Source organism: Suricata suricatta, chromosome 12 (genome assembly GCF_006229205.1).
Source record: "Suricata suricatta isolate VVHF042 chromosome 12, meerkat_22Aug2017_6uvM2_HiC, whole genome shotgun sequence".
Lineage (NCBI taxonomy): Eukaryota > Metazoa > Chordata > Mammalia > Carnivora > Herpestidae > Suricata > Suricata suricatta.
In genome coordinates this window covers 90,680,541-90,701,456 of record NC_043711.1, presented here as the reverse complement: position 1 = coordinate 90,701,456, position 20,916 = coordinate 90,680,541, and the positions used below count along the sequence as shown (strand labels likewise).

General features: G+C 50.6%; 1 protein-coding gene across 2 annotated transcripts in view; it reads right to left on the bottom strand.

The window, feature by feature from the left end:
• Positions 1 to 20,916, bottom strand: part of TOX2 (TOX high mobility group box family member 2) — a 134,282-nt gene that overhangs the window by 112,374 nt on the left and 992 nt on the right. The window contains exon 1 of one of the 2 annotated variants that reach the window (XM_029918595.1): positions 19,724 to 19,801. The exons of the other annotated variant lie outside the window; for it this stretch is intronic. The gene's annotated coding sequence lies outside the window, so the exon portion shown is untranslated. Of the gene's footprint in view, positions 1 to 19,723; positions 19,802 to 20,916 lie in introns of those variants that run through there. 2 annotated transcript variants of the gene reach the window in all.

Genomic DNA, 20,916 nt, shown 5'->3' with positions numbered 1-20,916 from the left:
CTGAAAAATGAAATTAAGTAATAAACTATGAGGTTGAATAAAAACCCAAAGTCAGGACTGATTTCTCTATAACTGGTCAGTCCTACCTCAGGCAGGGAGAAGGGCTAAGGGAGTCCCCGTGGATCACCCCACCGCTGGTGGACATCTGTGACATCCCCTGGCCATCAGCAGCAAGATGGGCTGCCGGCCATGTGATGCATCCGGGTTGCCATGGTTTCTGTTTACTCTGGGGCCTGGTAGAGAGAAGCGTTTGCTCCATTCCGACTTGCAGTCCCTGAGGCCCCTGCACTGTCCTCAGCCGCACACAGGAAAAGCCTGTATGCACAGAAGAGGCGCGGGGATGAGCGCGGCCACCACAGGCTCCTCCCCAGCCAACCCAGGGTAGACGGCGCCAGGCTCCCCATTGTCAGAGGAGAAAACTGAGGCTTGAGGCTGGTGGCACTTGCCCGGAGTTTCATGGTGATGTCACAAAGAACAGGGATTCAAACTTGAATTTGTCTGACTTGCCCCATTTCTCTAGTTCGGTGCTGGCTCATTTATGATCATTATTCTGGCTGCCAGAGACCTCAGGCCTTTCTAAAACTGCACCCCCTGATGTGCCTTGAAAGAACGTACCCAAGGCTCAGTGACATCAAGGGCAGCCCCCAGGGGTCCAGGCACTCAGGTCCCCACCCTCAAACTCATCACATCCTCAGTTCATGGTTCAGAGATCACTGGCCGACAGAACTAAGTCCACCCAGCACTCCAGACCTGCCCCTCAACCCTAACATATGACCTCTCTCTCACTACCTCTTTCCCCTTTCCGAGCTCAAATCCCTCCTCCTCCACAGGGATTTCCTGGGTGCCTACATGAGCATCAATCTCTCCCTCTTCCCAAAGTCCACCAAGCCCAGCTGCACCATGTATAAGCTGTCCATGGAAAGATCTTTCACCGCCTCCCTACTGAAACTACATCACATGGGGGCTGCTCAGGGGACATCTATGAACCAAAAGTTCCTTTCTCAGTCCAAGCATGCTGTCACTTAGAGGGAACTGGCACTTCAATGTGTGCTCCTTCCACAGGACCTTTGCACATGCTGTTCTATCTAGAATGCCTACCCTGCCCCCACCAGGGAGCAATCAATGTGTCTTCTTGTAACTCCTGAAGGCCTCTCTGGCCCTCCATTACCTGGCCTCACAGCACCTGTGCAGCTCTCCTTGACTAACCTTGTCATGCTCCCATTTTGTTTCATTAGGTCATTACAGGTCTCTTAATTCACCCTGAAGTTCCCGCCACGGTGCCTGGCACACAGCAAGGGCTCCACAAATGTTTGCCGCCAGCCATGAGAGATTATAAAGACAACCGCGGGTCCTCCCGTTTCTACATCAGTGCCCTCTGCAGAGTGATGTCACTGGTCCTCTTATCAAGAGATGGAGTCTCTTTCTTCACACCTTGAAGCTGGGCTTAGCCATGTGACTTTACGTGGTCACTGAAGACAGCAAAGGTGTCAGAAGGAAAAACTTGAAAGGCACCAGTGAACTAGAGCATCTTGCTCTTGCGGCACCAGGATCCCTGAAGCATGAAGTGAAGGAGCTGGGCTAGCCTGCTGGAAGAAGAGGTTTTGGGGAGAGCCCAGCCAACATTCAGCTGGCTCCCAGCCAGCAGCCGGCCAACCACCGACCAGGTGAGTAAGGCCAACTGATGACAGATGCAGAAGGGAGCCCCGCAGAGACCAGCCAGCCCGTGCCCAGAGTCCTCCAGCTACCCCCCAGATTGTGAGCTAAATAGAATGCTTGCCTTGAAGCACTAATTTTGGGTGGCTTTCATGCAGCCACAGACAGCCGATACGGGGGCTAACAGAAGAGCACTGGCCATGACACGCTCACAGCCAAAGAACAAGTGTCTGGTCTATACGACATCAAGCTGAGAACAACAAAAGCCTCTTGGGACGCAGCAAGCAGGTGCGGGGTAAGGCCCAGGCCCCTGGGTTTGAGCCCTCCTGGCCTATGCCCTTGGCTTGAGCCTGGACAAGGAGGGCACTCACCTCTGTCTCTGCAGTGGGAACTACATATCCTATGCCAAGTCTTCTAGGTTGGGATGATTGAGTCTAAGCAGGGAACACATGTAAAAGGGCCCCTCAAAGGAAGCTAATGATCCTCGGCACAGGGTGCAGAATAAGCATCATGACTTCAGAGCTAGACCGTTCTGCTACCTGCAGGCTGTGTGACCTTAGACAAGCTTCTCGACCTCTCTGAGCTTCTGGTGTCACCTGACCAGGTGTCAGGTGGCTGTGCCATGGTACAAATATTATGTACCTCACAGGACTACTGCAAGGGCTAAGTGAAATGGCATACATACGACCCCTGGCACATAGTATGGATCTGGTAAACAGTAGCTCCTCCTCTGTCCCCTCCCCCACTTAGCAGATACCTCCCACACTACAATCTTCCCCGCGCCACCCCACTCAGCGGTAACAGTTTCCATGTTTGATATCAACATCCTGTGCCAGGTGCCAAGTTGTGATTGTAGCTTACATAACATCCTGAGAGAGAGAGAGAGAGAGAGAGAGAGAAAGAGGTTTACCTGAAGAATGAGAAAGAGCTGGATGTGGCCAGCTTTCACTGAGGGGGAAACTCGGGCCACGGATAAGAGAGTAAAGAAAGCTGAAGATGATTCAGACCTGAATCCTCAGCCTCAAAGTCTTGACACACCCAAGCCCACATCTACCTTCATCTGGGACAACTGTCTGTGGTCCTTCCTCCCTTTGCCTCCAAGGCTCAGGCATGCAGCTTGGGGCTGGCCAGCCACACAGGAAGGAGGGAGGCAGGAAGGTAGGCTTGTCACGTGGTGAAGCAACCAGCTCTTCCCTCCACTGAGACAGCTGGCAGCAGTGTCATTCCAGGTCTTCTGTCCCACAGAGCGCCTACAGCAAAAGCAGAAGCCGCTCTGCCCCCAAGGACCCCAAATGCCAAGAAAATGGTCTACAGAAAGGGTCAAGGATGGACTCCACCCCACCCTCAGTGGACATGCATGCATGCTTGCACGTGCGCGCGCGCGCACACACACACACACACACACACACACACACACACACACACACTGATGAAGATGCTGAACCAGGGGAGACAGAGGCACCAGTGTGGGGCAGGAAGAGCCCCAGAGCAGAGGGGCACAACACTGGTTCACTCCCCTTGCACATACCACGCCCGACCCAGAGCCCTCTGAGGCTCCCCAGTGTAGGACCCCAACTCCAGGGCCTGGCACTCAATGCCCTTCCCAAGTTGCAGGTTTTACATCTTCTACCACACAAGCCTGTACCCATCCAGACAGCTCTGCCACAGTTCCTTAAGCCACTGGTCTCCTTGGCCTTGGCCACACCCCCTCCCTGTTTGGTGCAGTCATGGAAGTGGAAAATGGGGGTCCTAGCTCACAGGTTTGGGTTCCAGTCCCAGTGTGACTATGGCCCCGTCACCTCACTCCTGGTGCCTCAGCTTATCTGACAGCAGGATCAGCTTCTATGCCAAGTGTGGTGGTGAAGAGCAAATAAATAATGTAAGTGAAACATCCATACCATGATCGATACTAAATTAATTGCTCTTCTGCTCTGCCCTCCTCTCTAGGTCCTCATCCTGCCCTTCCTGGAGGTCCTGCTGAAACCCCTCCCTCTTCCAGGAAGCCCTCCCTGAACACTCCAGGTCTCAGGGATTCTTTCTCCCCCTCGCCCCCTCTCTCCCTTCATCTTCCCTTCCCCCTGTCTCCTCTCTCCCTTCCTCCTCTCGCCCTCCTCACCACCCCACCTTGGGCTCTGAAGTAAGAGTTGTCTTACCCTGTACAGACCCCTACCTATCTCTCCCTGCGGGTTCCATCACAACCTAAGGAAAGAAAGGACCAAGGACCAATTAAGACCAAAACCTTGTGAGGCTGCAGCACAGTGCCCAGAGAGCAGAAGTGGCTTACCCAAGGTCACACAGCAGAGTTCAAGCAAGAGCCAGCAGTCCATCTCCCTGTCCACACTCTCAAGGCTATCAGACAAGGATACAGTGTGTGGATACTCCTGAGGTCTTACCCAGATCCCCCTTTTAAGCTCTGCACCCATCCCCCGGTAACTGTGAGTGCTAATGCCCCTTCATCTACAGAAGGGCCCTTGGCTGATAGGAGAAAAGCATAGGAAGCATAACACCTCTCCCCCACCCCTTTCTGAGGAAGCCCATGACCAGTGACCAACTTGACAAGGGTGTGCAAAAGGCCACCCCCAGCCCTGACCTCAAGATGGGACCAGCTCTGGGGCCCCTGGGTGGCTCAGTCGGTTAAGCGTCCGACTTCAACTCAGGTCATGATCTCACGGTTTGTGGGTTCAAGCCCCGTGTCAGGCTCTGTGCTGACAGCTCAGAACCTGGAGCCTGCTTTGGATTCTGTGTCTCCCTCTCTCTCTGACCCTCCCCCATTCATGCTCTGTTTCTATCTCAATAATAAATAAACATAAAAAATTAATAAAAACAAAAAGATGGGACCAGCTCTGTAGAGCCACTCTTTCTCCAGGATGCCCCGTGAAATCAGGCTGAAGCAGGTCTGCACCCCTTGCTCACCTCCTTCCCCAGGCTTGTTCTGGGCCCCCACACCCCTTCTTGGGAGAGCACACAACTGCATCTCTTTGACAAGCATCCTTGATTCAGGCTGTGCTTCTTGGGAGCTCAGCCTGACACGAAGGCCTTTACTTCAAATTGTGGTCCACTGACCAGTAGCCCAGCATCTTCTGGATCCTGTTAAGACTCGCAAAATCTCCGGCCCCACTCCAGGTCTACCAAATTGGGATCTGCATTTTAACAAGACCCTAAGTGATCTACATGCACGTTAAAGTCTGAGAAGCTCTGGCTTAAGGTAGGTAGTCACAGGCAGCTTCAGGGACCATCCAGCAAACGTGGTACTAACAAAACATGCCATCTGTTACAGCAAATAGACAGCTACTGTGGGCGTCACCCAACCCAGCCGGTGTGGACATAACCACCCCACGCACCAGTGTGTCACCTCCATGGCCCACCCTCTGGTGAGTTTGAGCTCCAACATTACTGAGGTTCAAGCTTTATGTCCTTCCGGCTTGAGCTCCAACCCCACACACCTTACTTGGTCACCGGAATTGTTTCCCTGCACTGGTCAGTTAAAGTCTTTGCCTCTACCCCTTCTGGAGGAGACCACACCCCTAACACCAGACAACTGAGGAAGATTCCCCAAGGGCAGCCCTGTGGAAGATGCTAGAAAGAGGGACAGTTAGGATTCTCCAGTGCCCTGGTGGGTAGAGAGGGGGAACAAGGCCATGGATGTCTCTGCCCTGGAAGAAGAAAATTCCTGGCCTGCCCTGAGTCAGAAACCCCTCTTCAATGTGGTATATATACACAATGGAGTACTACATGGCAATGAGAAAGAAGGAAATATGGCCATTTGTAGGAAAGTGGATGGACCTTGAGGGTGTCATGCTGAGCGAAATAAGCCAGGCAGAGAAGGACAGATACCATATGTTTGCACTCATAGGTCTAACAGGAAATTTTCAGAATGATCTAGCTTCAAGAAAAGCAAGCAGTGAGTAGTGCTTAAGAAAAATTGATTCAGTATCTAACGGATAGTTGATACCTGTCACAACACAGCATTTTATATACTGTAAAGTGAAACTGCAATACAATCTAAGTTTATTTTGGGAGTGTTTGCTGTATCATTGGATTTAATGAAATGTTTAGAGGTGCAGTAGGCATGACTTTGAGTAGATAATGAGAGAAAATGCAAAATGCTAAAAAAAAAAAAAAAGAAAGAAAGAAACCCCTCTTCAGAGGCCCCATCCAGCCACCCCAGGATAGGAGCCCCTCATCCTGGTGTGAGCCCCTCAGAGACCCTCTAAGGGGTTGTCCATGACCTTTGCAAAACTGAAGGCAATAACCGAGTCCTATGTGCCGAGCGGACCCCAGGGCCAGCCCCGGAGGCTGCAATAATCCGGACGTGTGTTTGGACAGGAACACCCTGCAAAGCTCCGTCAGCTCCGCCTGATGCCTGAGGAGGGAAGCGGTTCACCTTTCGTTAATCGTCCTAATTCATTTTTTATTACTAACTTTCCTGTTTTCTATTTGCCATCTGATTGAAGATATTACCAAAGGCATTTAAACAGCATCAGACCGTACCACGATGGCAAACATAACTCTTTTTATTGAAATCTGCATTAATACACATATAATTCCCTCATCACAAAGACCTCATGGTCCACACGTTACACCCTAAGTGAAGGCAGACTTGACCAGGGGCTTATACACAATCGAGGGTTCGTCAAAAGACAATAAGCCGCATCAGGAGGGTGTGACAAAATGGGTGCTTTCTCGTGCTGCTAGGGAACATGAATGACTCTTCTGGAAAATGACAGGACAACCCAAATCAAGAAATCAAGAGCCATAAAAGTGTCCCCTTTGGGCTCTGCCTTGACCCACAGCCAAGAGCCTGGGTCTTGTGGCGATGGTGGGAATGTTCTGTATCCGCACAGCCCAGTGACTACTGAGCACTAGTGTGACTGAGGAATGCAATTTGATTTGATATTAAATTTAAATAGCCACATGTGGCCAGTGGCTCTCACATCGGACGGCGCAGTAAGCCATCACCGAGTCTCTCCTGAACAACAGTAATCACGGCATCCGCTCTTGCCCCCATCCAATGTTTTCCCCAGAAGACAGCCACCAAGATTCTTCTAAAATGCAATCCACCTCAGCTCCCACTGCCCTTGAGACAAAGTCCAAGCTCCTGGACGTGGCCTTTAAGGCCCCATGTCCTGGGGACAAAGAGCATCCCATCTCTCAGGGAGCCGAAGGTGTTCCAGGTGCTGGGGGGGCACTGACAGAGGCACAGGGGACAGCAGCTAAGGCCTCTCAGAGGGGGTGGCCCTTGAAGAGAAACCTCAAAGACCTGTGGGCAGGAGTTCGCCAAGCAGGCGGGGAATGCTCAAAGCAGAGGCATGGCGGTCAGAACTGCTCCCACGGACCCGCGCCTTTGTGAGGCTGATATTCCAGCCGTGCCGGCGGGACATAAACAAGAAACACAACGAACAGGCAAACTGTGGTCCATGAAAAGAGAAAAGTCGAGACAGTAAGGGGTTCCTGGAGGACCCGGTGGGGCAGAACAGTCTCCACTGAATATTCGGAAAGAGAAGTATCCACATAAACACTGCTCTTTAGTCTGCGTGGTGGGGTCGTGGCAGGGGAGCTGCCTCCCCACCCTGCCGTGTCCTAAATGTGTTGGCAGGTAATGTCATCTTTGTAATTTATAGTTTAATATAAAGAAGGAGGTGATCACTTCAGGAGAGAAGTCACCCAAAACTCCTGCTCACTCGACAGAAGCGTTCCCATGAGCTGGAGATTGTGTTATCTCTGAAGGCCAGGCCCGCCAGGCCCCAGATACCCCAACCTGGGCAACAGGGAGTGGCACCTCCTCCCAAAAGCCGCAAGGTCACCACCAGCAGGGAGACGGGAGGTGGACAAAACAGGGGCCTGAGGTCTCCCAGCCCTTGCCCCAGAGAGCCAAGCATTGATTAAAATCCAGAAAGTTTTAAACATCAGCCCTCTTGATTCACACTTCAACTTTCTGTCTTGGGCTCAGCTGGAGGGGAGGGGGGGGATGTTGTAACAGTGGGAATTCACATTTATTAACATTTGCAGGCCAGGTCGCCTAGGTAGCTCAGTCGAAAGAGCATGCGACTCTTGATGTCAGGGCGTGAGTTCGAGCCCCATGTTGAGTGTGGAGATTATTTAAATAAATAAATTAAAAAGAGCTTTAAAAAAAACTTGCAGACTCCAGACACTGCCTCTCACATTTTTATGTTTAATTCTTCTGACAACAATGTACACATAAGACAAGTAAGGCCCAGAGACAAGTGAGTGATTTATTCTTGGAAACACAGCCTAGGCTATGTTATAGTGGCCATCTCTGGAAAATATAACCTCCACACTGATTCATTCATTCTTTCAACAAGTGTTTATTGAGCACCTACTCTATGGCAGACACCAGACTGAGGTGCTGGGGACTCAGTGGTAAAGAAAACAAACATGACCCCCAAAGGTCTGAAAGGTGGAACAGACACTCAAGTAATCTCATAGATATATCATGCGATGGGGAAAAAATATACTAGAGGCTGTGATAGAGAATAATGGGATAACCATAGAGATTAGAAGGTCAGAGTCTTTGAAAAGGCCAAGAAAAATGAGTAAGAGCCAGCCATGTGAACAGTGAAGGCAAGAACACTCCAGGCAAAGGGAATAGCATGTGCAAAGCCCCTCAAGCTAAAAAGAGCATGGTGGGGGAGACTGGAGGCATGAAGGGGGCAGGAAGCAAGAGGGTCAGGGCAGCTAGAATGAGGTCAACCAGGGAAAGTTAGCTTTGCCCACCACCGTATCCCCGGCACAAAGCCTGGTGCCCCCGACAGAGCGGCTGGGAGTAAGGCCAGAAAAACAGGCAGGGGCTAGATCACACCAGGATTTACGGCCAAAAAATGGTTATCTACACACTAGGGGAAGCCACTGAAGGTTTAAAGCAGAGGTCTGATTTAGGCTGGTAAGAGTTCACCAAGCTATAACAGAGAGCCCTTGAGTGGTTTCACCCAGAGATATGACAGGATCCAATTTACACATCAGAAAGATCTTGATCATGGCCAGGACAGGTCCTCTGCTCATCCTGATGTGGCTTGTGGTCACTAGATAGTGTCCACAAAAGCTAAGCATCCCCAGCTGGCATGGGGGAGGTGGCCGCCTTTCAGAAAAGCAAGACAAAGCAGCAAACAACAGGATGTGTTGACAGAGCATCAGACGGGCACAAGGCTCTTGGCAGATGGAAAACTGTCCCAGAGAACGCCTCACCAGGGTCGTGGCTTGTTGTCAACGTCGAGCCATTAGGAAAACACAATTATGTGCTCCACTGATATTGTAAGACATAATCTGAGACACAGTGCAAACATTTAGTGCTTCATCCAAAAAAGAGGTAAGACAACTAACCGAAGAGTCACGGGAGGAAAAGTTGGCATTGTACAGGTGGGTGGCCAAGCCCTCCAGGCTGTTTGTTTCTCCTGGTCTCACATCTCTCGTTTAAAGTCCAAGTTTGGCTCTTAGGCATCCACAGACAGATTTGGAAAGGGACTTAAAATTAACTATCCCAGGTGCTTGAGCAGACATTATTATCTCGTTCAATTTCATAAGCAGGAATTTAATCCCACCCCAAAATGGTTATCCCATTTTGTAGATGAGGAAACTGAGGTTCTGAGGTATTAAGTAGCTTTCCAAATGCCCTTGCTCCCCTCTCGAGCTTTATCTCTTTTCACTCTCATCCCCTTCTTCGCCTTTGTAAATGCTGTTCCTTCTGTCTACAATGCTTTTCTCAACCTTCTTCACCTGGCCAATTCACCTGCAAGCATAGACCAGGTGTCCCCTTCCTCTGGGAAGCCTTCCCTGACTACTTCAGCCTGGCATGTAATCCCACACCCGTTTGGAATTGTTTATTTTTGCCTATCTCTCTAATAGGACTCTGGCTCCTCAAGGGTGAGGACCAGGCCTGAAACACCTGTTCCTGCCTAGCATCGACCACAAAGCCCTGCAGACAGCAGTCAGTGAATGTTCTTTGCATGGCCAAATGAGTGAATGCACTCTTAATAAGTTGCAAAGCCAAGATTGGATCCCAAGCCAATATGACTCCACAGGATATCTGTTGGCCAGAGTTTATGTCTGTGTCTTATACAGATCAGTCAGAGGACATAAACAAGCATGGAATATGTCACAGCCATACTGAGGACTTCATTCATGGCTCCAGAAGAGATGCTGAGAAGCACCACTTCTCTGGGGAAAACAGGAGGATGTGTGTGGGGTACAGGGCTAGGCAAATCCTTTTCCCTCCTGCAAGAGAATTTCACCCTTGTTAACTGTCTGGCATAACTCCCCTGGAAACCTGATGAAGGTATGATGTTAACTATGTTACTAGGCAACTCTGCTTATGGTAAAAATGACCCCTGACAGGCAAGCTGTACCTAGACTGGAAGGAACTATAAACAAATTATAAATATCTGATAAAGAAACCAAACTTTAGATTTTCCTGAGCGCAGTGACTCTTATAACTGACATGCCCCTGGCAAGAAACCCTTGAAGGTGATAGAATTGCTACAAGAGATATGGGTCCTTTGGGGAATAAGGCTTGTGAGCCAGGGTGACTTCCAAACCTACCCATTGTGGGCCTCATTCCCGTGCACCTAAATGAAAGCCTGTGGGATGGGGAGGCAGGCAAGAGAAGAGCTGGCAGCCACCTCCATGGACCGAGGCACAGACTGAGGCTGGCACTTCCCCTGCAGAAGAGGAACAGATCCTATGTGCTGCGGGCAGGTGGCTCCTTCAAGGAGACAGGGACCAAGTGTTGCCCATGTGCATCCTGTGAGTCTGAATGTTTAATTAAACCTCACAGAGTCCCTGTGGGATATACAACAAGAAATAAGGGAACTGATATGAGAGAAAGGAAACCATCCCAACCCAAACCACCACCACACCTATTCTGAACTGGAAAGCTCCTGGGGCGCCTGCATGGCTCAGTGGGTTAAGTGGCCAGCTTCGGCTCAGGTCATACCCTCATGGTTTGTGGATTTGAGCCCCACGTCAGGCTTTGTGCTGACAGCTCAGAGCCTGGAGCCTGCTTCAGATTCAGTGTCTACTTCTCTCTCTCTGCCCTTCCCCTGCTCATGCTCTGTCTCTCAATAGATAAATCAATAAATAAACATTTTTTTTAAATGCTGAACTGGAGGGGCACCTGGGTGGCTCACTCAGTTAAGTGTCCAACTTCGGCTCAAGTCATGATCTCATGGTTTGTGGGTTCAAGCCCCGCATCAGGCTCTGTGCTGACAGCTAGCTCAGAGCCTGGAGCCTGTCTTCGGACTCTGTGTCTCCCTCTCTCTCTGATCCTCCCCTACTTATGCTGTCTCTTTCTCTCTCTCTCTCTCAAAAATAAATAAAACATTAAAAAAAATAAAAATGCTGAACTAGAAAGCTCCTGAGACTGTATCATTTACAAAAGACAAAAAAAAAAACAAAAAAAAAAACAACCACCTGGGATGGAGCCCATGTTTGCTGTCCTATGGAGGCCCAGATGACCTGAATGGTACTAGGCAGCAGGAATGAGGGAGGTCATGATTTACATGACCTCCCTCATCATTTACATGACCTCCCAGAGGCCTCACCACAAACTTGAGATGCAAGTGTGGTTATGTGAGAACACCAGAGATCAGAGAAGTTAAGTGACAGGTACAAAGTCACACAGCTTGTAAGCGGCAGGATAGGAAGCCAGGCACTTCCGCTAAACTCAAAGTCACATTTGAATCCACTATCTGGTTTTGCAAAACAATTAACTTGCACCTTAGGTGAATGAATAGAATAGAAAAAAGCATGGGGGTTGGGGTGAAAGGACCTCCTTAAATAATATAGTTACCACCCACTAGGCATTCAGTAAATATCTGCAAAATAAATGAGCAACAAAAGGCCCAGGGTCCATATTCCACATTATCAAGTTCAGTTCAAGTCAAAACACAGCAAAATGGAACAATAAAATTTATGCATGAGATTGACCCTGGGTTATACTATTGAGTTGTATTCATTTCCAACAAGTTTCTAAATCATTCCTGCAAATGAGGCCCAACTTCGAGATAAGCACGTTTTAATTAGCCGTAATATGAAGGCTTTCTATTACCAAGTGATGTTTGAAGCTGAAAACCAAGGCACATGGCCCAGCTGGGAATCCCCCAACCCCCGGGAGAGCCAAGGCAGCAACAATACAATGAAGGGGAAAGCTGAGCCTCTCTCCCACCCTGCAGAAAGCAGGGGCGCCACCAAGCACCTGGGAGGCTGCAGGGGAGAGGAGGTGAGAGAACGCACGCTCAACTCCAGCTCTGCCAACCAGCTCCTCTGCTGCCTTTTGTAATGTGACCTACTTGGACCTCAGTTTTGTCACCTACAAATGGGGACACATGTACCTGGCATAGTTCTTATGAAGGCTTAATGAGATGGTATGAGAATGAGCCTGAGATGGGTAAATGCTCAGCGAATAAATTTTGCTCTTATTTCTATCCTATTTCTCTCCATAAAATAGCACAAAATTAAAGAAAATAAAAAGCAGTGAGGGGGCCTTTTGTTCAAGATGGCAGAGGGAGCACACACTTTCTGCCTCTCTTCTAAATAATGCTAGAATAGAAAAAAAGATATATGCACACATAACATATATATCCATAATTCTCATGTACACACACATACATATTCATAATTCAGACAGATAGATGGATTAAAGTGGAATAACTCCAAGGAACCCCGGTAAGGACACAAGAAAGGGCTGGGGATCAGAAACACCGAGAGTGCCAGGCAGTAAGAAGTCAGACTGATAATGAAGCCTGCTCCAAAGCACCAGCATACCAATACAGTCCTCTGGGAAAACTAGTATCCTAACTGGACCGCAGAAAATCCCCAAAGACAAGCAGCCGGGACCGGGAATGTGCCTGGATTTTTGTGTTAGCCTACAGACTTCGCAGAAGCTGCCTGTCGGATCTGCCTCCAAGGTGAAGCCTGGGAGGAGAATTCCAACTAAATGAGAGCTCTGTCCCAGGGACTCCCCGCTGTGGGTAGGCACGAGGCAGGAGAAACAAAGTGTACCAGTGCCCGTGGGTAACTGCTGGTCTGCATGGGAAACAGATGTCCCCCAGCCTCAAGTGAACTTGACCCATGCACTAATAGAAGTCCCCAGCTTTGAGTGTCCACCCACAAGCCACATCTAGGGCACCTAAAATCAACTTCACATTGCTCACCCACATAATTGTGGATTTCACAGGTGCTGAGGAAACTTACTACTACAGAGCAGATTGTTCTAGGCCTCTGTCCAGACATTTGTAGAAAATATCAGCATAAAAAGAGGCCTAAGATGAACAGAAGAACTAACCACTAATAAAAAAGTTAATACAGGAAACAGAAGATAACTTAAAAAAACCTATTATAATCTTCAAAAAGACACAAGATATTCACATATCCATTTAAAAAAAAGGCATGGGATATTCTGATACAAGATCAATCAAGAAATAATACAAAATTCTGGGAAATGAAGAAGTGATTACAGAAATAAAGACAAGAAACTTATCAGAAGTGAACTGAAGAGCAGTCCTGACTAGAAGTACCTCTACCCAGTACCCTTGGGGGTTGGCCCTAAAGCATGGGGGAGAGAAGGCAGTGGGGAGAGGGGATGAGCATGAGCAGGACCCCTGTGTTTCCCTTTACATTCAACTATGTTTCTGTGTATCTTACAAAGAACAAAAACAAATTTAAAAAATTTTAATGGTTTATTTATTTTTGAGAGACAGAGAGAGACAGCATGAGCAGGGGAGGGTCAGAGAGAGGGAGACACAGAATCTGAAGACAGACTCCAGGCTCTGAGCTAGCTCTCAGCACAGAGCCTGATGTGGGGCTCGAACCCACGAACTGTGGGATCATGACCTAAGCTGCAGCCTCACGCTCAACCAACTGAGCCACCGAGGCTCCCCAAAAATAGATGGTGGGCCTCAGGATCAAGTTGGAAAATGACAAGAGCAAAATGAAATTGGGAGTTAACAAGCAAAAGACGTGTGTGATATCCTATGTTATAGCTACCGATGAGCTGCTCATTTACCTCTGAGCTTCCTGGGAGTTCAGAGAAGGTGAAGACAATGGGGATGGGATAGCCACGGACAAGGGCCAACACTGAGGAGGGGCCAGGTGAAGAGCCTCTTATTAAAGTCGTGAAAGGACTCCAGCCCAAGGAGAAAGCCACTGTTCTCCTGCCCAGAGCTGACTCCCTCAGGCATGGCCCGGAAGTTTCTCAGAAATCAGAGTGGAGTCCTCCCCACCACACAGGAAAGTATGTGACATCTCAGTAACAGAATCTCCTTAGACCCCAGAAAATTTCATTAACTATCATGTTTCTTCACTCAGACCTAAGAAGCAATGATCCTACAGTTCTCACTCACATCATGAGATAAGAAGAATCAGCAAGTCAAGTCACTAAAAGTCTCTAAAACTCATCAACATGCTGGCCCTTGGCTTCCTGGGGACCAAGAGGAGGGTGAGTGTTCTCCCTATAATATGTCTCCCTGAAACAGGCACTGTGGTGCTCCCCTTCCTGTGCATTCACCCCCCCACTGACGGGGATGTCCCAGCTGGGGCCCCCACTGGGAACCTCTCTGCCATCGGGAGCAACCTGGGCCGCGGAGACGCCCTGCAGCTAATGACTGGATGTGGTAAGAACCAAAGACACGGGCAGCCCCCTCGCCCCAGTCTGCGACAACGCCACAAAACCAGCCCAGATCAGCGACCACGCTCCAGGCCAGCTTCCCCTCCGCACAGTCATGCTTCCCTTTCTCCCTTACAGGTACACTTCCTGGGAACTTCCCCCCAAACAAACTTTCCACAGGCAACTCTCCATCTCAGAGTCTATTTCCAAGGAGCCTAAAGTAAGACTCTCTCCAAGGTGAAGGAGACTCTCCCCATAACCTGTAGAGGGTCTCTGGGACACCTGACTGTATCTGCCCAAGGCCACATGGCCCAGTCCAGCAATATGCAACATCAGCATCGCTTGTTAGCGCTGCACATTTTCAGCCTCTCCCAGACCTCCTGAGTCAGAACTTCTGAGAGCAGCACCTAGCAACCTGTGTTTCAATTGCCCTCTATCCAGGTGATTCTGTTGCACTATAGTTTGAAAAGCAGAGCCTCTCTGACTATTGGGTGAAATGAAACACAAGTCATTAAACTTTTCCATCAGCAGAAGACCAAGGGACGGCTGCTGATAACAGTCTGATCCAGCAATGTGAAGCATTCCGTACTCCGTTCCACACCTCTGGCTCCAAGACACTCCTCTACCTAAAAGCCAACCAGCTGGGATGTGACACCCTTTGTGACAATCTCTGCTGGTATCTCAGCTCCCCTGTAGGCAGGTCTCCCTGCCTTAGGCTGGCAGTGTCCCCAAATCACCCTCCAGGCCTGCAATAATAGCTCTCCCCTCTCCCCAGGACACCGTTCCAAGAATTCTACATGCCCCCATATGGGCCTTCCCACACCCCTACCACATCCCCGGACAATTATATATTTAATTATGACTCTGCATTTTGAGCTGTGTCACAAACCCACACAGCCTTTCATCTAGTAAACAAACGTTTCCCGTCGAGTGGCTGAGCCTTCAAGACAGGGCTGGATCCCCGGCACACAACTGAGTAGGCACTCAATAAAAACCTGCTGAACATCTGAGAAGCTCAGCAGTAAATGGGTAATTACATAGTGAAAAACCACAGTCTTGCTGCTCATTCTAGCAGGACCAGAAGTTTGTTGTTATACAGTAGCAAGTTTAAGCATCAGGATAATTGATCAAAATTTATTATCCTGTGTTATACAGCATGTTTTCACTAAGAGATAAAATTACAATTTACCACGACTCATTAAGTTAATAATTACTTACCATATGTGTTTATTGCTGCTCCCAAACCACCCTAAAAAATCGCTATGCAGGTTTTGGTCCATGTAAATAAGATGACTGCCAAACACGTGGACACAGAACTTACTGACAGGGAGACACAGGACTAAAATACTGAACAGAAAGCACAGGCTCTAAAGCTCTGTCGCTCTCATCCCCATCACCGTCTAGTTTACCTGCGTTTTCCAGGACAATGGTTCTCAAACAGGGGCACTTTTGCTCCCCAGGAGATACTTGGCAAAGTGCGGGACATTTTTGGCTATCGTGACTAGGGAGGAGGGGCTTCTGACCCCTCTTCAGTGGAGGCCAGGGATGCTACTATCCACCTGATAATGCACAGGCCAGCCCCCCAAACAAAGAATTATCAGATCTGAAGTGTCAACAGTGCCAAGGCCGGGGAACTTCCATGTCTGTTTCTTTACTCTGAGCTTCATAGTAACAGTATGAGGAAGGCATTACTGCCCCCTTGTAGAGATGAGAAAACTGAGACGTGGATGGTTAAATAATGTGCACAAGGTCACCAGCCCACTCCAGAGAATGGTCCAGCTGCAGTTTGAACCAGTCTTCCCTTCCTGATGAATCCAGCTCCCCTCCCACACAGATTCAAGAAGGAAACAGACGCCAAGGAAATGAGCAGCTCCTTGTCAATTCATTATGCCGAACAGTCCAGTGAGAGACGGCTGCAAATCAGATCCAGAGACCCAGGTATGGAAACACCTGACAGTAGGAAGACCTTTCCCCTGCAGCAGCTGGGAAGGTCAGTCCTCCAGCACCTAGTGCTGAAACAAGTTCCTTCAGCATTTTAACTTGCAACTGTGCAGCTCTTTTATGAATAGAAATGAAAGCATTTCCTGCTGGGGCCACATGCTGTGTATGCATGATCTCCAACCTCAAGGCAACCCCATGGGGGAGGTGTTGCTATGCCCATTTTGTAGATAAGGAGACTGAAACATAGGGAACTTAAATAATTGGCCTGTGCTGATGATGGTGAAGGCAACATTCAAAGCCAGTTCTGCTTACACCGCCTTCATATCCTGAGTGAGACTAGTTCTAGGAAATCATAGAAGCAAAATAGCTGGCCCTGTGGAATCACACGGGGCTGGCAGTCCTTCAGGGGGATTCTCAGGACAAGGGTGAGGTGGGGGTCCCTGTCCTGTGTGCATAGACTCAGCTGCTCTTCAGGCTTACCAGCTGCTCTCTGTGCTGGGCACTGTCTTCTGGGCCTATCTGGGTAAGCTCTTCTAGGAATGGTCAGTCAGCCAAAACAGTCTTGGCCCCTGCTCTGCCCTGGATTTTTTCATCATTTAGATAAAAAGTAGAAGAGCTTTCTAACATCCTCCAGAGTCCCTAGGACCAGCCATCTCAGCTCAGAGCTCACCTGGCCCAGAGCCACCTGTGCTCCTGCAGAGAGAGGCAGTTGGGACCTCACCCACCAGAAAAGCGGAGTAGGCCGAACAAACCTCAAGTACAGGTAAGGGGGAGACAGCAACCCCTACGTGCTGGATTTTCATCCCAAGGAGCCTCGAGTGATTCACTAGCTGAGCTTGTGTTTATCCCCATCAAGATACAAGATGCTGGGCCCGGGGCTGTGTGGGTGGGGAGTTGCATCACTCACCCACCAGCACATACTTCCTGAGTAGTTACGGGTCAGGCACGGCGCCAGGTGCTGGGAGCCTGCAGAAACCTGTACGCAGCCCAACCCCTGCTACACGAAGTGCGGTCTCTGGACCGCTGGCAGCATCGCCCTGGAGTTCACTGGGTGTGCATATTCTCTGGTATAAATATGTTCACAGAGGCCTTATTTATCATAGCCCCAACTTGGAAACAAAGCCAAACATCCATTGGCAGGTGAACAGATAAACCAGTTGAGCTGTATTCGAACAATGTGATATTTCTTAGCAATAATACACAATCCTGGATATACACAACACAGATGAATCGTGACACTATGCCAAGCTAAAGGAAACCAGATGCAAAACTGTATAGGCTGCCCGGGAAATTCTAGAACTTAAACATAGATAGTTAAACTTAAACTGAACTTAAATCAAGTGTTGATAACAGAAATCAGGTAAGTCATTTCCGATAGAAGTGGGGATGAAGAACATAGACTGGAAAGGGACATAGGGGAACTTTCTGGGGCATGAAAAATGTGCTTATATGGGGACTGGGATCGTGGTTACACAAGTGTTTAAAACTCTTAGAACTGTACGCTTAAAATTTGCATTTATTTTATGTCAATCATATCTCAGTAAAAAAAAAAATCATGTGCCCTAGATCACAAAGCCACAACTGGAGATTTGAACCCGAGTTTGCCCAATTCCAATGGCCTGTTTACGCTAGTCTGCCACAGTTGAGTGGGAGCCCTAGGCAATGCCCTCAGCCTGGTAAAGTGCCAAAATCAGAATGAAAGGACTTCACAGATACCCTATGAGGATGTCACAATGCACTCCTCACCCCTAAACCACGGCAGAAACTTGAGGGCCACAGAAGTGTCACTCTGCTCTTCACTCGCTGTGTGACCTGTGAGGACACTACTCTGTGACTCAGTTTCCCCTCCTGCGGAGCAGGGAAGAAGGAGATCAGTGGCTCCCAGCATGGGGCCACAGATCCTGGGAGCCACAGGCCCACAAGCCCCTATGCTCACCAGGCACTGTTATTACATGAAATGAGTAATGTGCCTGCCTCATATCTGGTAAGCTATTTTTCAAATGCATGCTAATATTACTGTGATTAATAAAATAACATCTATTTCAAAGCAAAAATGAAACCATAGCAGCTTTTGCCATTATGTATTTCCTCAAACAAAAGATACCAAAAGAACAGCCACTGCACATGACTTTGGTTTAAAGTGGTTGGAATCTCTGTGTAGAGGATCACTAAGGGGACAGTCACCAAGGGAACAGTCGCCAAGGGCCCTTCCAGGTCAGCTGTCCCATAGCTATCAAGCATCACTTGGGCAAATGCTTGCCCTTGTGTTTCTCAGGCCCGGCTCCCCGCAGGGGCAAGCCTCCTATGTGGACTGCAAGGGCCAAGCTCCCAGTGTGTCCTGCTTCTGCAGCCCAATTCACAGGCTCCAAGTGTGGTCATGGCTGTGCCTTGGGCCTCAGTTTCCCCTCTAGTTCTGATAGTGGTCAGCTGTAAGAATGGAGTCCCTCTCCATCAGATCCTGGTCACAGTGTGCTCCACCTCCAAACCACCAGCACTAAGGGTGACTGTCGACTTGGGATCTGCTACCAACAGGCATCTGACCCACCTCTAGCTAAGACAAGTGACTTCCCCCTTGGAAGCACTGGTCTCACATCCAAGTGCAAGGTCAGATCTTTCTCTCACCTATCTTGGTGGCCCAGATGCCACCCTCCCTCAGCTCTGGGCCAGGGGTCCTAGAGGACAGCCTTTAGAACCCAGAATCACCCAGGCTTCTCATTCCCTGAGCGGTTCCCTCACTGACCGTGTTTCACAATGGTTCTTGGTGCTGAGTCAAAGCTTTGTAGAGTATCAGAAAAAAGCAGGGGCCTCAACTGGGTGCCAAAAGGTCTCCCAAAGCCCCCTCCCAAAGGCCCACATATGGGACCACCCCACTCTGGCAGGATTTACAGAAACACCACCCCAAAAAGGAGCACTCCAGGCTAACAGCCACCCACCCATCCAGACTCTTAGGCACAAGTCCCGGATCCCCAGCACACCCTGAAACCACAGACTGGAACCTTGCCAACTTATATTTACAAAAGTAACAAAGCCACTGGCCGAAGACAGACCAACGGTACTCTTCTCCCTCAAGACTCTCCTTGCTACTTGTAATCAATTTTTCCTCCATCTCACTGGAAATAGCTGGAGAACCGGCCTTCTCTTAAGGACACCATCCCCCCCTCGGCTTCTAACTTTGCCGGTCACCGGACAAAAGATAATCACACCCACCCCTGGGGAGACCTCACTTCTCGCCCACCTCGTCCCCATGCCTCCCAGGCCCTGGTGGCCCAGGACCCTCTCCCCACCCCGGGGGGGCGAACTGCGGAGGGCTTTGAGCTGCAACCCCAGAAGCCACTACCCAGCGCCTGAGGGCGCACCGGGAGAGGCCCAGCCCGCAGGCCCCGCGGTCCGCGCGGGGACGCCCCCTTCCCGCAGCACCCGCACAGCAAGGGGCTCGGCCAGAAGCTCCGGGGGTAGAGGGGGAGGCCGAGACCCCCGGATGGCCGCCCAGCCGACCACCCGACGCGCACTCACCACGCAGCGCCGCCGGGCCGGTGCGTCTGCTACTGGGCTGCGGGGAGACCCACGCGCGCCGTTCAATCCGGCTGCGACCGGCCCCGGAGCGACACGCCGACCGCCGGACGCACCGACCGTCCGGCCTGCTAACTAAGTTTGAAAGTTCCCTCCCCGGCGAGGAGAGAGACGCTGCCCCTCAGCGTCCCGGGCAGTCCTCGGCCTGGGGAGCGGGGGTCGGACGCCCCCGGTTCGGGAAGGAGGCAGGCCCGCGAGCTTCCATCGGGAAGACGCGCCGGGACAGCACAGCGGGGACCGGCCGGAGGCAGGGGCGGCCCTCTCGGAAAAGGCCGGGGGTGGGGATGGCTGTCCGTCACCGCAGCCCCAGCCTGGGGTTGGATGGGGGGGGGGGCGCCCGCTCACCGTACCTGGGAGGCGACAGGCCTCGGGGGACAGCCCCGAGTGGCCGCCACTGCCAACTCGGAATCCCAGGCCCCGCCAGGCGAGTGACGGCCAATTAGTGAACGACCAATTAGTGCGCCCGGGCGCAGGGAAGTTAAAGCCCCGACGCGCGAGTTGGTGACCGGGGTGAGGGCTCGGGCGGCGCGGAGACCGGGTGTGACCCCATGTCGCTGGGTGGCCGCCAGGCGGTTAGTGTGTCTCGGGTTCACTGTACATGGGTGGCTGTGCGTGACAGTGAGTGCCCGTGTAAGTCATTGTGAGTGTGAGCGTGTGACTGTCGGAGCAACTTCTTTGTGTGCCTGTCCCCAGTTGTGACTGGGTGTGACAGGCGACTGGGAGAATGTAACGGAGTGAGTGGCATCGTGCTGTGTGGATGGGTGACTTGCGTGTGTCGATGTAACAGTGTGCGTGGGCGAGTGACTGTTCGGGGACTTGTGTGGGACGGTAAGGCAGTGTACAAGTAGGTGCACGGCTGCCTATGTGTGTGTGACAGTGGGTCACGGTGTGTCGGCCTGGAAAAGAGCGGGAGGCTGTCAGGGGGACGTGGGCGAGCGTGAGTGTCACTGTGTCATCGTATGAGTGACTGTCGAGGTGACTTCTGCCTGTGAACGGAGTAACTCGGGGCCGGAGTGTAACAGCGAAGGTATCGGTGTGAGTGGCATGTGCCCGTCGGCGCGGCGGATGCGTGCGGGTCCCCCGCGCGCTGGCACCGCCGGCACCTCCCCCCGTGGGTCTCCGACAGTGCCCGGTCC